The 16,114-nt window shown below is 36.7% G+C and overlaps 1 long non-coding RNA gene across 1 annotated transcript in view; it reads left to right on the forward strand.

The window, feature by feature from the left end:
• The window catches only part of LOC144220189 (uncharacterized), a 178,296-nt gene that overhangs the window by 111,838 nt on the left and 50,344 nt on the right, over positions 1-16,114 (forward strand). The window contains exon 2 of the long non-coding RNA XR_013331652.1: positions 3,194-3,278. This is a non-coding gene — a long non-coding RNA (uncharacterized LOC144220189). The remainder of the gene's footprint in view (positions 1-3,193; positions 3,279-16,114) is intronic.

Raw genomic sequence — 16,114 nt, forward strand, 5'->3', positions numbered from 1 at the left:
AGTGCTCTGCAAAAATGATAGGCTCAGAACCTAAGATGATGTGATGGAAGCTTGTGATCACATGAAGACCAAGTACACCTGCTTGTTCACAAATCACTTCTTACATTCTCTGAAAGTTGGATTTAGTTATTCACATCCTCTATATTTTTGAAAGTTCTGGAACTATCATAGGTAAAATATCTTGTATCTCTCTCCTAATCACACTGCCATTGTTTTAAGCCATTTAGAAAGGAAAGAGGTATAGTGAAGGATTAATCAAAACATGTTGGGGACCAGTGGAAAATGCCTGAACGGCAAGAATTTTCCTTGAGCTGGTAAATTTGTAGGCATGAACCAATTTGTCAAACCTGGAAATAACGCAGTGTTGTGTTTGGAAATAAAACAATTTTACTGCTTTAGCCACACCCTATACTTACAGGAAAAGATGTACACACCTTTTAACGTCTCCATTACCAAATCCTGGATATCAGATAAACTTAGTCATGGCCTTATTAACAAATTAGGTTAATCAGGGCTCCAAAGGCAGCAATGTTGCTGTTTCATTCAAACTCACAATTGTGATAAAACCAAAAAAGCATTTTATACATGTGCAGGACTCTATAATGCCTATGAATGAAGGTATAATAAGTTATACTGAAGAATAGAGGCATATGAGGAGTTTGTCCTTGTCATCACTCCCAAGACTGGACCACCTAGTTGGAGAATGAGCATGACTCCAACAATGTGATTCCTTTACTTTATTTACGGGATAAGCAAATACAAGAGGTAAGGATGTGGAGAGAGGAAACTAGCCTTCATCAAGCACCTACAATGTGGCCAACATCATGTTCATCAGTTTACAAAGATTCTCATTTCATTTCTCCATCTCTCAAGTCAAGCTTTGGAGTGCAATGATATTGCATTAGCACTTCTAGTCCTAGAGAGCATCAATGTCTGACAGAATAATATGTTATTTTCCAATGAATATGCATTTTAATAGCAACCAAAGAAGTTGTGTAAAAGTGCGATATCACAAAAGCTTATGTATCTATCTATATCTATCATCTACTTACCTACCTATCCATCTATCATCTATATATTATCTACCTACCTACCTACTTATTGTCTATTTATTATCTATCTATCTATCTATCTATCTATCTATCTATCTATCTATCTATCTATCTAAAGAAGTAGAGTTAGAAGAGGAAGAGACAGAACAAGTACTCAGAGTGCTGGAGTGCCCTCACTCAGTGGGGCATACTTTCATCCACACACATTGTTGATCTTACCATTTTACCCTGAGGGTGACATTTAACTAGAAAATGATATTAATGAAAAATTTGTGATATATTATACCAACTCATGGTAGATGTTGGTTATATGTACTTAATCTTACCTTCCTTTATCACTCTGCCCACTTTTTTTCATTTTCCTCTCTATATTCCCACAGCTATTTTCATGAGGCTGATGCTGACACAGTCAGAGTATCCTCCTTATGCTACTCCAAGGTTAAGAATCAATTTGGGTTTTATTTTCCCATGCAGTTGTTGTTATTGGGATTGCAGTCAGGCATTTTGGTTGAGTGTAAACTAGAAGCATCTAGTGGAGATTACATTTACAATAGTATATATCATTTTCAACTTTTTATAAGGCCATCAGCATTTCAATGCCTAAGGTGGTTATTTATATGTTGATACTACTTGGGCTCAGGAGGAAATCTCAATTAAGATTCTAGGCCTGTAACCTTACTACTTTCATAACCACTGTCCTGGACTTTGGGGGCCCCTTTTCTGGCAGAGATTTGACCCCTCAGGGAGTGCCTGTGCAGTTGCTACGCTGCAGAGAGAGGGGTAAGTGTGATGACTCAGGCTTTGAGGCTAGGTGATCTCTTTCGTGCCCCTTCCCCTAGAATTATCTCTCAATTCAAGCCCTGCCAGTCCACATGGATTCCCTGTCTGCTGGCTTCCTTCCCACCACCCTTCTTATACTGTATCAGTATCCTCCAGAAGAGAGCTCTTTGTTGCCAGACCATGCTTTATTCTTCTTATTCTCCCCAGCAACTAGCATAGGCTTAGCCCACACCAGATGCTCCATAAAATGAATAAATGAAGGAAGGAATGACATGAGATTTTAAAAATGAATTATAAGATAATCTTTCTGCTGTCTGTTTAGATATATCCAGTGATGGGCCCTCATTAGCTCCATAAGACAGCACTTTCAGCTTAGAATTGCTTTAATGTTCTCAATTTGGAAACATATTTGGTCACCCTATAATTTGCACCATTTCCCCCTTTGCTTTACCCTTTTGAAATCATAGACACATAGAAGTCTCTTATAAGCTTATATACATGAAATCCCCTGATCTAGTTCATAATTTTTCAGGCTAAACAATTTTAGCTCATAGAATGTGGTTTTCAGACCCTTTATCGTCCATAGCCCTCCTCTTCTGGAAGTTCTCTGGTTTATTACATTCTATAATTAAAATGTAGCACCCACCCCTGAATACATTTCTTTTTTTAATTTTTTTAATTTATTTTTTTTTACAAATGGTTTATTGTCAAATTGGTTTCCATATAACGCCCAGTGCTCATCCCCACAAGTGCCCTCCTTCATGCCCATCTCCCCCCTGCCACCCACATCCATCAGTCCTCAGTTTGTTTCTCAGCATTCAAGAGTCTCTCATGGTTTGCCTTTCTCTCTTTCCCCCACCATTTCCCCCCTTCTTCTCCCCCTTGTTACTCAGTTAAGTTCCTCCTAATCCTCCTATATGTGCAAACATATGATATTTGTCCTTCTCTGCCTGACTTATTTCGCTAAGCATAACACCCTCAAGGTCCATCCATGTTGCTACACATGGCCAGATTTCGTTGTTTCTCATTGCCATGTAGTACCCCATGGTATAGATAAACCACATCTTCTTGAACCTGAATACATTTCTTAAACATGAACTGACCAATGACTTGATGTTCTCCTCTGCATCTGTTTGTCATCCTAGCTACAGAGCTCAAGGAACCCAGAAAATGCAGCTAAGTTCATCTCAGCCAAATTCACTTCCTTCTTTGATCATATTTATATCCTGAATCTTTTCCTAACTGTCCTACTAGGACAAACTAGTTAGAGGGAAACTTAAGCACACTTTTTCCCTCTCAGTTTTAAGAACAGATATAAGAGGTTTCACCAGTAACCAGGTTTTCCTTGTATTCCTTCCCAGGTTTCTATCTTGATGATCCTTTCTGTCTTAAGTCAACAATGCTTCTTGACTTGAAGAAATCCCCCACCTGCAAATGCACATCTCTGTAAGTACCATCCCTTAGAGAAATGTGAGAGATGAAGAAAGCATTGTTAATTTCCTCATAGTTTTTGACAATATGGCCATCATCTTCGCCTAATCCTATGATATCTTATGCTGTGTTGACGCTGGAAGTTGGGGAGCAAAAGAAAAGTGAGAGATTTACTCAGTAAAGGGAGTAGAAAGTCAGAGCTTTACTCTTCCCAAATTTTTAGTATTTCTTCCTATTTCTCCTTCTGTTTGAGCCACATAATGTCTTCTATCCCTGTAGTGGGATATGGACGAGGAATGGAGGCTGATGCCATACATAGTAGAATGGGGATCATCTCTGGCATTTACCTGGTCATTTAATGCCTATTAACATAGCTCAAGATGGCACTGGTTCCTTTCTTTGTCCACCATTAGACAGTGCAGGTTTTTAGGGAGTTTGTGGTCATGAAAGTCCTCTTTCTATGCTTGTGCAATTGCCATTTGAGGCACAAATTCAGGATTAAAAATTTATCTTTATGCTTAAAATAATTTGTTAATAATTAAAACATTTAAGGTCTTAGATGTGATTCTGGCAACAATTTGGATCTAATTGGTAAATAGTGTTTAAATTCCTTATTTGATATGAGCTGTCAAGTTGTTTTTTTTAATATAAAAAAACTCCAACCCATTTCACTGTATTTGTTTATGTTTTGTTAGTAATGTCTAGTGTTACTACTTTGTGATCAGATTATACACAGTGTATTTACTTTTTCAGAAGTTACATTTTCTTTGTGAGAACAGAGGTATTTTTTGGTTTTGTTTTGTTTTCAATGGGTGCTTGAAAAAAAAAGGTGTACTTTATTTTGGCCACAGAGTTTGATATATATCTACTTACTCATCCTTTATTTTTTTAAGTTTTTATTTTAATTCCAGTTAGTTAACATACATTGTATTAGTTTCAGGTGTACAATATAATAAATTCATTCAAATCATCCTTATTTTTGGTTTCTTATTGTTACTGTTGTTTGCTTACTTGACCAAAGATTGAGTGGTAAGTTCCATTATTACAAGAAAATTGTATTTCTGTTAATTTCTCCTTGAATCTCTGATAGTTTTGATTTATGTATTTTAATTCTTGACTACTCAACTTGTAAAGTTTTGTGACTATTCTATATTCTTACAAATCATTCATAAGATGTACTTCTTTGTCATCTGTTTTTATTTTGTTTTGCCTTGAATCCTAATTTTTCTCATTCCAATATTGCAATTATTATTTGCTTCTTATCTGTCATTCACTGATGCATTAGTTACTATCTTTTCACTTTAAATAAATAACATTGTTGATGACCATCTTCTAAAATTTTGGATTTAGATTTTTTAATAAGGAAGATTAAATAATTTATACTATTTCTGTCTTAACTGAAGTGCATTTGTTTTATTTCTGATAACCTTTTACACTATCTGTTTTATATGGGTCTTGTTATTTCCTTCTTTTCTTTTGAAAAGATTGATAGACTTGACGAATGAAAAATGTCTTAACATGGAAAATCAAAAATTTCTCAAACTCACAAGTAAGAAAAGAATTTTAAATCAAAGTAATAATTTGGTAGCATTTTTACCTATAAAACTGGTAGATCTTTTTATCACAATACCCAGAGTTTGTAGATATGAGTAAAACATTGGTAGTTGGTAGTTTCATGAGTTAAATTGATACACTGAGGGACAATATTGAAATATATATCCAAAGAATGAAAATGTGCAATCTATTTTCACAGCAAATTTACTAATGTGTCATAAAAAATAAAATTATTAAAAAAAGAAATATGTCCAAAAATTTGTCTACAGCTATATTCATCATCAATATTTAAAATTATAAAACATTAAAACAAAGTTATAATTCCCGGTAAGAATTGGTTAATTAGGGTTGCCTGGGTGGCTCAGTTGGTGAAGTGTCTGACTCGATTTCAGCTCAGGTCATGATCTCACAGTTTGTGAGATGGAGTTCTGTGTCAGACTCTGTGCTGACAGTGGAGCCTGCTTGGAATTATCTCTCTAACTCTCTCTCTGCCCCTTCTCTACTCATACATGTTCTCTCTCTCTCTCTCTCTCAAAATAAGCAAACATTAAAAAATGAATTGGTTAAATAAAATATAAGAAATACATAAGACGCAACATGAAGCAGCCATTAGAAACCATGTTTTAGAAGAACATCTAATAGTCATAAAATACTTCATGTGAACAGTACATTTAAAAGAGTTTGTGGTTGTCTACACACACATATTTAAAGAGTAACAAAAAAAAAAAAAGAGAGAGAGAGAGAATAAGAGACTGAAGAATATAAACCCAATATTAACATTAGTATTGGGAATGACTTTCATTTCTCCCTTATAATGTTTAAGATTTTTGAATTCTCAGGAATTAACATGTTTTGTTTGCAATCATAAAAAAATAATATATTGTACACCTGAAACCAATGTAACACTGTGTGTCAACTTTACTTCAACTAAAAAACAAAAACAACAAAAAATCCCCACTTAGCTAGGGTAGTATGCAGTTTTTGATACAAAAAGAATTAATAAATAGAGTGCCTGGGTGGCTCAGTTGGTCTAATTTCGGCCCAGGTCATGATTTTATGGTTCATGAATTTGAGCCCCATCTCAGGCTTGCTGCTGTCAGCACAGAGCCCATTTTGGATCCTCTGTCCCCTATTCCTCTGACCCTCCCCCACTCATTCTCTCCCTCTCTCTCTTTCTTCCAAAAATAAATAAACATTAAAAAATTAGCGGCGTCTGGGTGGCTCAGTGGGTTAAGTGCCCGACTTTGGCTCAGGTCATGATCTCACGGTTTGAGGGTTCCAGCTCTGCTTCAGGCTCTGTGCTGACAGCTAGCTCAGAGCCTGGAGCCTGATTCTGTGTCTCCCTTTCTCTCTGACCCTGCCCTGCTCACGCTGTTTCTCTCTCTCTCTCTCTCTCTCTCTCTCAGAAATAAATAAAAACATTTTAAAAATTTAATAAATAAAAATATAAAAAAAGAAAACATACAAGGAAGGAAGGAAGGAAGGAATAATGAACGAACACCTGAAGTTGAAGAGATGTCAGGACCAAATGCTGATAAAACACTAAGTAAAATGGAGATTAAAAATACTTCGGTATACATCTTACAACTGGAGGTTGTACTCTTTGGAAAAAATACATTTCTAAAAACTGAGCAGCGCCATTGCAAAGCCCTAGAAATTTACTACAGGCTTATATATAATAATCTTCACTATGGTTATCTAAACAGCCATGAGTGCCCCTAACTATATAAGCACTATTTATTGTCTTCAAGCCCACAGGATAATCATTAGAGGCTTTGTGATATTCTTCACAGGATCCAACTACATTTTGATTACCAGCAAATAATTAAGGCCATTTCAGAATAATTCCTCTTAGTGAATATCAGGCTGGTTGTCAAGATTCACAATTTTCTTTGAAAATAATACCAATAATCTTTTTTTAATAGATAGAAGTCTCCAGTATAAATAAGAGCTACAATTCATTGAAACTCTACTATATGTTTTCTATACATTATCTCATATAATTCTCTCAAGGATATTAAAAACTAGTTGCTATCATTACAATCTTGTTGCTGAGAACACTGATGTTCATCATGATTTGAGAGTGACCAAAAATTTCAGAGTTGGTGTTAGAGACAAGAGTTAGGTCCTTTCCCTGTCTGTCAGTCTTTCATTCTTTCCACTATCTCCATTTAATCTGCCATAAGATTGTTTTGAATTTTATTTTGTGTTGTGACTTTTAGATAGAACTGAAATATCTTGATGGGATATGAAGTGAATTTCTAATTAAATGGGATCTTCATTGAGGCTATTGCTATAGAAACCTTCCAGGTTCTTATTGGAGAGAGCCTCTTGGGGAGACCTGGCTGTTTCAGAATCTCAAATAGCTGTGTGGTTACCAGGATAAGGGCTTCTATTATAAGGGAAAGGGTACTCTTGGCATATTACGTGGGGTCCTTGCCAAGGTTCTGACAATTGTGCCCCAGATGGATTTTTTTTTCCTCTTTTCTACCCTGACATTTCTCTCTTGGTCATATGAACAGAGTTGATAACTCTAGTCCTCATGGTAAACTTCCTTGGAGTAGATTAAGTCATCAGTCCTTCAGCTGCTGCTTGGACAATAACTCTGAAGACCAGGGGATTCAGGCATAGTAAAAGAGAGATATTGCTAGGCCAGATATGAATGCTATCTCTACTATTTACTCCATGTTGGTCTTGGCAAAATATATAACTTCTCTTGATTTTTTTTTCTTCAGTAAAACTGGATTAGTATCTGCCTCAAAGAATGTTATAAGGATTAAATAAGATAGCATATGTCAAATGTGCAGTATTAACATTTATCTATAGTTTTCTACTGTTGTTAACCACATCCCCTAGGCATTGGCATGCTGGTTGTGCCCCATGCATTGTTATTGTTCCATATTCAACTTTAATGAGATACTGTCCACTCTAATAACTTGTGTCCAAATGCCCAAGTTTAAAGTAGTCACTTTATGTACTATAAAGACTAGGTATTTAGTCTTCAAAACATATACACACATATACAACAATACTGATAGACAGGATCTGAGAGAGTCAGGCAGTGAGTCATTTCTTAATAAGTTAACTTCTCATATTATTAGTTGTCATCTTAAGAAGCAAAGTTTGGAGAACTGCATAGAAAACATGAGATGCTCTCTGTGTGTGCTTTAGAGGTTCACAATCCGGTGAAGAGTATGGTGAGGTAGACACTCAGGTGATTATAACTCAAGGCAATATGAGGTGCTATAGGGGCTGTAGTGGTCACTTCCAGTCACTGCTTGGGCCAACTGAAGGGGCCAGGCATCTGCAAGGAATCAAGATGCCTCAGGGAAAAGTAGGGTGGAAACAATAAAGACCACACCTGCCAACTTCACAATTTTGCCTCTGACTAGCTTTATTACTCACATATGCAAAGCTGAGCCTCAGGATCTGGATGAAAACTCACTGAGGTCTTCTGTAAAATGCTAGAATCACTAGCCATTAGTGCCTCCAAGGAGGTCTCAGAAGTGCAGCATGATCTTAAAACACAAATATACACCTATATTGGCTACATAGTTCATAGTGCATATACCTTAAGGCCCCACTGATCACTCACTGACAGATCTCAGGGAAATAATTTGCCTTTGAACTTTGGTTTCCTCCTCTTTTGCATGGGGTTAATAATATGTCTTTTAAAGTTTGTTGTAAAGATTAAGTGATATACTTCTAGAGGGTGTTCTAACTCATACTAAGTCTTCTACAATTATTAATTTCTTTGTTGCTTTTTCAACTGCCATCACATGCCTTGCCTTAACTTGGATGGAAGTTCTGCAGTGTTCACTGTGGTTAATGGCAATTACAGTCTCCTTCATTCCTTAGTGTTTATTATTTTGAAATCATAAGGTTGTCTCAGATGGACGAGGATGTTGCTATGAACCATATGTGCCAGTTGACAAACTCTGATTAATACTCTAGTGTCATAAGTTTTTAGAAGTTTAAAAATTCAATGGAATTATGTTTAATAAGCAAATAGAGTCTAAGTTTGTTTTAAATTGTTCCCTCTTTCTTTGAAAAGTATACCGCTTAGGCATAATTACATTTTTCTGAAAAATCTCAGCCAATTTTGTATATACTTTATTCCAACTACAAACAATAATAGAGAGCATTTAAAATGTTAATTTTTTAATCTTCAAAAGAATAAGCAAAGATTTATTTAGGAGAGAGAGAAGTGAGATTTTTGTAGGTTGTACAAATTAGAGAACTTATCTTTTTTTAAATAGAAAGTGGCTATTTCACATTCTTTCTGAGAGTGAATTCAGATCCCCTAAAAAAAAGAATGATCAATTTTATCTGTTTTCTAAAAATGAGGTTTTTTTAAGTTACATTGTTCAGGGTATATCTATTTAAATGTAATGATTCAGGTGATGTTATATAGGGATCACATATACTTGCAAAGCCCCTCCCAGGTCTCCTGGGTAAAAGTAGTCTGTGTTTCTGTTTCAAACAGGAAGGTTGTAGAATGATGATTTTCCTAAAGATGATTTGAAAGGTAGAATGCTGGCTGTGCTAATGATGGTTTACTCTAAAATTTCTATTGCCCTTGTCATAAAAAAGGCCTCAAATTTAAAGTAGAAGTCTAAATTAGTAGTAGATGACTTTGGTATTTTCATCTCTAAATTCAAAATATGTCATAAAAAAACAAATTGAATAATGATTTGGAAGTCTTCACTGGTCACCATACGACTCAGGAAAGTAGTTAACTGGCCTGTGCTGGTTACCTGTCAATGGAGTTTGAAGGGCTAGGTCCAACATTAGTTACTGGAAGTGTAAAATTGGAAAACATCTCTACTTGTGTATAGATAAGAAATGCTAAGCATTGTTTGTTTCTTTCTATTACAATTTGGACCCATCCCCTTTTCAACAAGTCTGCTGAGCTGTAACCCAAACACCTCTCCATAAGAGGCTCACATTCCTCAGAGTTTGCTACAGACTTTATATCGTGCTTATGCTTACTTTTTTATTTTTTATTGTTTATGGTATGAGAGTTTTAGCTGTTGGGGTAAATATTAGAAAGGCAAGAGTGACAACATGAGTTTCCAAAATCCTGTGAAGTCTTGTTCTAAATGAGTAAAATGAGTTAGGGACGTCCAAACTATTTCCTGGTTCTATTTCCATTTTTATTCTCTTGATTTTACTGAAATAGAACTACTGATTGAGAGGCTGGCTGGCTGGAAACACTCAGACTTGGTGCTCTAAAAACAGTGTTATAGTCTGTTTGGGCTGTTATTAAGAAAGGCATAGACTGAGTGGCTTATAGACAATAGAAATATATTTCTCACAGTTTTAGAGGCTGTAAATCTGAGATCAGAGGGCTAATGTGGTCAGCTCTGGTGAAGACCCAATTCCAGGATGCAGACTGCTAACTTCTCATATCATCATGTGGTGGAGAGAGAGCTAGCTAGCTTGCTGGTCTCTTTGTATGTAAGAATATTAATCCCATTCAAGAGGACTCCACTTTAATGACCCAATCTCACAATGCCCCACTCCAAATATCATCAAATTCGAGATTAGATTTCAATTTATGAATTTGGGAGGCATGCAAATAGTTTCTAACAAGCAGCTTTCTGTACCTGGTGTTTTAAGATGTTTGGGGAATGGGGATGGGATATAGTACCTCAATACTGTTCCTACATATTTTCATCAGAAAATTTAAGAGAAATGAGTTTTAATTACTGAAAGCGTATTAAACACCATATGTCTATGTTTACTGAGGGCCTACTATGTGCAAAGCAGATACAATTTTACCCTTATGGAGCTCCCATTTCAACAGCATTCACTACACATAATGAGACAGCATCTTCTTTTACCCTTCATAAAGCTTCTAGTAGAAACCACTAGCAAGGCCTAAAACATATCAGCTCAGAGACACATTAAATAAAAGTAAGAATATAGGCAGGACTAGAGGGGAAAAGAAGAATAAAAAGAAATGTGTGATTATATTGGGAGCCACTCAGTGGCCCAGACCACCCAGCCCTGAAGTACACATTGCCTATTGTTACAACAGTTCACACCACTTAAAAGGTAAGATCCTGCCGGCACCTAACATGTCAGGGAGCTGATATTATCAGTTTTGGCCAGTTACTCCAAGTCAGACTTAGTCGAATTGCTGAAAGAAAGCAGTAGACTTTTTGACTGCCAGTCTAGACTATACTTTTTCCCTTTTATGGCTCATTAGAAAAACATTTGTGCTGACCTGTAAGCTGATAAGTGCCAACTGGAGTCAACTCACTTGAGAGGAAAATTATTTATGATTACAATTTGGCTACAAGGCTTCTTTAGTATTTTTTTTTTACCCTGAATCAAGAATTGGAATTAGGGCCAAAAATTGCATTTTCTCACCTCTCTGGGAAAGACCTTTTGTAGCTTTACTGGATCACAATAGATCCTGTCCTTAGGACACATCCAAATAGCTGCTGCTTAGCTTTTTTCTAATCATACACTGTCTTTGCTGCCTAACTCATCTTCTCACTGAACACACTCTTGAAAAATTTTCCCTTTTCTTTAAAAACTCTCTTCTCGTCTGTCTGGGTTATGTATTGACCTATTTATTTTGTGTGTGGGTGGTTTCTGTGACTCCTCCTAGCTCAAAAATTTAATGACTGAATCTAAATTTTCAGCTTTGAGCATAATGGAAATCCTCACCACAATGCATGTGCACCTGCTTCATTTCTAAGGCCCATCCGAGCTTGCATATCTGTGGTAGTGTTTCTCAGGAGACTGGATTGAGCTAGCGAGGCCTAGGTTATAGTTTTGATGTGTAGGTGCCAGTTAGCGCACATATCCTGCAGGCTAGACTGTACTCTGAACCCAGACAGGTACTCTGCACATGTATGGCCATGGTCCTGGAGAACCAGATGAGAGAATGAAGGCAAATCTGCGTAAATCTGTCATCATAAAAACAACTCAGTTGTAAGGCTTCTTGATGAGGTGTCTGGTCTCGGTAGCAACTTCTTTGCAAATAAATGTGAGTGCATAAATATGTGGTGGATACATCTGCAAGTTTTTAAAGTGAGAGCTTGACAGGTTTGGGCTAGTCCCAGAAAGCAGTCTAGGCAAAATTACCATGGTGCCAGTACACAGGGTGGAGTTTCCATAAGAGTTAGGCCACTGCTGCTCAATTTCCTGCTTCTTCAGCCATGGAAAAAAACAAGCTGCAGTTTTCTTCATAAACCATTGTATAAATGACTCTATGTCCTCAGGGGTGGTCAGATTCAAAGAACTTTGCTGAGGAGACTTCTCTGGCCATAAAGAAACATCACAGATTGAGAATATACCTTGTGGCCAGTTACCACATGGAAAGAAAAGAAAAAAGGGAACATTCTTGCACTCTAGAAGATTAGGGGAAAAGACTTTGAAATGTGAAAAAGACACAATTAAGTCAACAATGAAAATATGAAGAAATATACTTACCTAAATAAAATTAGACACATGTAGCCAAGAAACCTCATCAATGGACAGCTTCACACATGAAGTGATTCTTGAGTAGAGTTTTGAAGATATATCCAATCTAGTAGGAAGGATATTCCTGCAGAGAGGTTAGACATGAATGATGTTTACTGGGTAGGTTGCACACAAGAGCACGAAGTGTGAGCTGTGCAAATGCATTTCACCTGTGCCATTGCCTGTCTCTTAAAATCCAAACAAAAATCTGTCCTCAAGCCTAATAACTTTTGTCTCTAGTGATGGTCTAATATCCTCATGAAGATTGTACACTAGTATCCTAGTTGTTCTTCTGGACACAAGGTGTATTATACTTCTCTGCCTTCTGTGGCCATATGACTTGTGTTGCCAGTGAAATAATAATGAAGTGTCAAATATTGCTTCCAGGAGAAAGTACTTAGTTGTCACTGTGTAGTTCTCTTTTTCTTGCTGCAACAGTTGTAAATGCATGTGTTGAGTGGAGCCTCCTGTGTTGAGGATGGCGATGGGATTGAGGAGTTCTTTTATAAAACTATCTTCTCCCATGGCTTCCACGATATCACACTTTGGACTCACCTTTTAGATAACTGATTTTGTATTTTAGGTTTAACCCCCCCCAAAATCTCATCACTTTCCTGGTTTTTAATTAATATATATGTAACTGGTAGGCTGATGACTCCTAAATATGTTCCTCCTGCTCTAGTACATGTCTTTCAAGCTCGTACATGCAAAGGTCACTCAAAAGCCACATGTCCACAATTGAGTTTATCTCTCCTCCCAGATATGATCATTCTTTAAAGTCACAAAATTGTTAGCTGGGAATCCTATTTAATTTCTCTCTCTCAACAATAGTTCCTAAATACAATTTGTGACCAGTTGTTTTGTGTTCTGATTCTAAACTTCTTCTTTCCATATCTTTCTTTCCATACTCTCTCTATTTAATAACTTTTGGGTTGGTCTTATTATCAATCCATTTTCCACAGAATTTTTGGAGAAATCTTTCTAAAATACAAAAAATTATCATGTTTAAGTCCCCGTATTTAAAATCTTTGATGTCACCTCATTATACTAGAGTTAAAATCCAAACTCTTTGAGAGCTTTTAGTGAGCTGTCCCCTGCTTAATAGAATGGTTTCATCACCTGATACGTATGCTTTATACTCCAGCCATGCTGCTTCTCTTTTCCTTCCCTGAACTAAGTGCTTTCTTTCCTCTGTGCACTTGTACATCATGCTGTTTCCTGTGTGTGGACTTCACTCACTTTGATAATGTCTACTTTTTACTTTAAAAGCAAGTGAAGAATCATCTCTCCCAGAAAGAGTTCCATATGCTTCAACCCTGTAGCACTCATCATATTGATTGGTGGAAGGCCATTTATATATCATCCTCTTTATCAAAACTGTGTTTTGTGTGTTGTTCAACCCTATAAGCCCATCTTTCATTTGTGTATCTCCAAAACTCTCAAATGCCTGACATGCACTAGGTGTGCAATAAATGTTTAATGAAGGAATTAGCAGCTGATAAATTTGGAAGCCTATGCTTATGAGCTTTGCTTGTAACTGAAGAAATTTGGGAACCATTACATACATTTAATAAGGTGATAATACCCAAATGATACTTGCAGAGAGTCATAAGAATGGAGTGGAATTGGCATCTGAAATTTTGCAGAGATGGTATGAAGTCTGTTGTTGACAGTAAGAATGGGGAGGAAATGAAAAGCTGTAAGATTATGGCTTTCAATTCCCCATAATTTCCTTTGTTACAATTCTCACTGTAACTCATGCCTACTACGTTTAAAACTGGTATAAAGTGTCAAAGGCAGAGATATTAAATATTTTGCAAGTTCAACAAAAGGAAAGACAACTTATTTGAAGAGGTAAACATCTAAGCCTTTAAAGTCTTCCATAGTTTTTTTGACATTAATTTTGCCTTAATTTTGATGTTTATGATATGAACAAAAGACATTTATCCTATATGTAATATATCTTTGGTTTTCTTTTTAGTTTCTTTACTAGAAAGTCTAGCCATTGCTCTTATTCTATTAACTACCCTTGACTACTGGATTTTACTTCCATGTGTGTGTGTGTGTGTGTGTGTGTGTGTGTGTGTTGTGTTGTGTCTCAATGGAATGCCCACAATCCTGAAAATGTGGAGGGTGATTGAATGTGGTTGGCTCTTACCACAACCATACAAGTAGGTGAGGAATAAACTTCCCAAAACTCCTTGGGCTCTCAAATCCTGTGTCCTCCCAATTCTTTCAGGGCTGGCAGCTTGCTTATCATTAGCAAAAGCTAGGCATAATTTCAAATGTTACATTGCAGAAAAATTACTCTTCCTGTCACCAGAAAAGAAAGAGACAGAGGAAAGATGCCTTTTTATATCTGGAACCTGGCACTGTCAGCCATTTGAAATTTGTCTCCCAGACTGTCTGGCCTTGGCTTGGGGAAGGCAGGGTTGCTGTGTAGCACAAGGAGGTGCAAAAACAAACATGGGCACAAAACCAAATACTTGACTGCAAGAAATGTTCTGAAAGTTATAAAAGTGAAATACTACTTCCAGCTGTCACTTTATGCAAGGATTAAGTTGAGCTCAAGAGGCTGCAGAAACAAAGTAAGAAAGTGAGTTATTCATTACAGTACCTATGCAAGTTGTAGAAGATGCCTGGATTTTCTACTGCTGAATTACTGGTGATCCCTTTGTCTATTCATGTACATACTCACTCATTCACTTGTCTTTATGTATATATTTGAAGATATGTTGCTGCTAAGGTGGCAAATCTTCATATTCTTTCCTTTTATAGCCAAGAACACTCTGCCCACTGGTCACCCTTTCTTTAATGCATGTTGCCCCTTATGGTGGCTCCCTCCTATGCTTATGATCTACACAAAACATGTTACTGAAATGAACATTATCACCCAATGATCAGAATGTAAATCCATTAAATACAGTTGAGTGCATATTGAGACTTTTTGATTGATAAGAGTGTGCTTAGACAGATGTGTTCCCACCATTGTTTTCTAAACAACAACAATCAGCAATGGTTGATATCCATAATGCCCAGCTCTTCTTCATGTTGTTCTATCAAAGGTATTCCTCACTGGCTCAATATCCATAAATGGATTGGATAACATATCATCATCCATGCCCATGCATGACCACAGCCAATGTCAGTGTCTGGGTGCTTTCCATTGACTCAGTTTTTCCCCATTTCAAGGCCACTTCAGAAGCATGTAGCAGAGACACAGACAGTGAATTAGCCACATTTTGCACTGCCCCAATACTATATCTAACTTTCATTTTTAACATGGCAGTTGTTGTCTAAAACTCATATAGATGTTTAATTAGTTTTCAGGGGAGTGGAGTAGGGAAGACTCACTTTCAAATATTATTTAAGAACCCAGGTTTTTCTCCTTATAATCTAGCTTGCTGAAGTAAGATCTCATCTGAAATCTAGTGTTTCTCAAACTGACTGCCTTTATTAGACTTTGATAATTCATGACTGTAGGAACTCTGGAAGCACATGCTTACCTTATTCCTGGTCTCAGAGAAACACTTCCGTATGTGGATTTGAGAGCCATGCACTGGGAGGAAAATAGGCTAATCTGATCATAAACCATGGAGCCCTCCTAAAACTGTGTAAACACTGACAGAGGTATTTCTCAAAGTCTGAGCCAGAAGGAAGGCAACATTTTGTGAAGTATGTGAACATTCATTCAATTTCAAAGCCTCATTCAGCCTGCGGAATTTGCACTAAGCAGTATGTCTCATCCTCTGCCAGCCGGCACCCAGCATAATATTCTGAAAAATTAAATATTTTTGCTAATGATGTTGTTCCTTAAC

The sequence above is a fragment of the Crocuta crocuta genome, unplaced genomic scaffold, assembly GCF_008692635.1.
Source record: "Crocuta crocuta isolate KB4526 unplaced genomic scaffold, BGI_CrCroc_1.0 scaffold9, whole genome shotgun sequence".
NCBI lineage: Eukaryota > Metazoa > Chordata > Mammalia > Carnivora > Hyaenidae > Crocuta > Crocuta crocuta.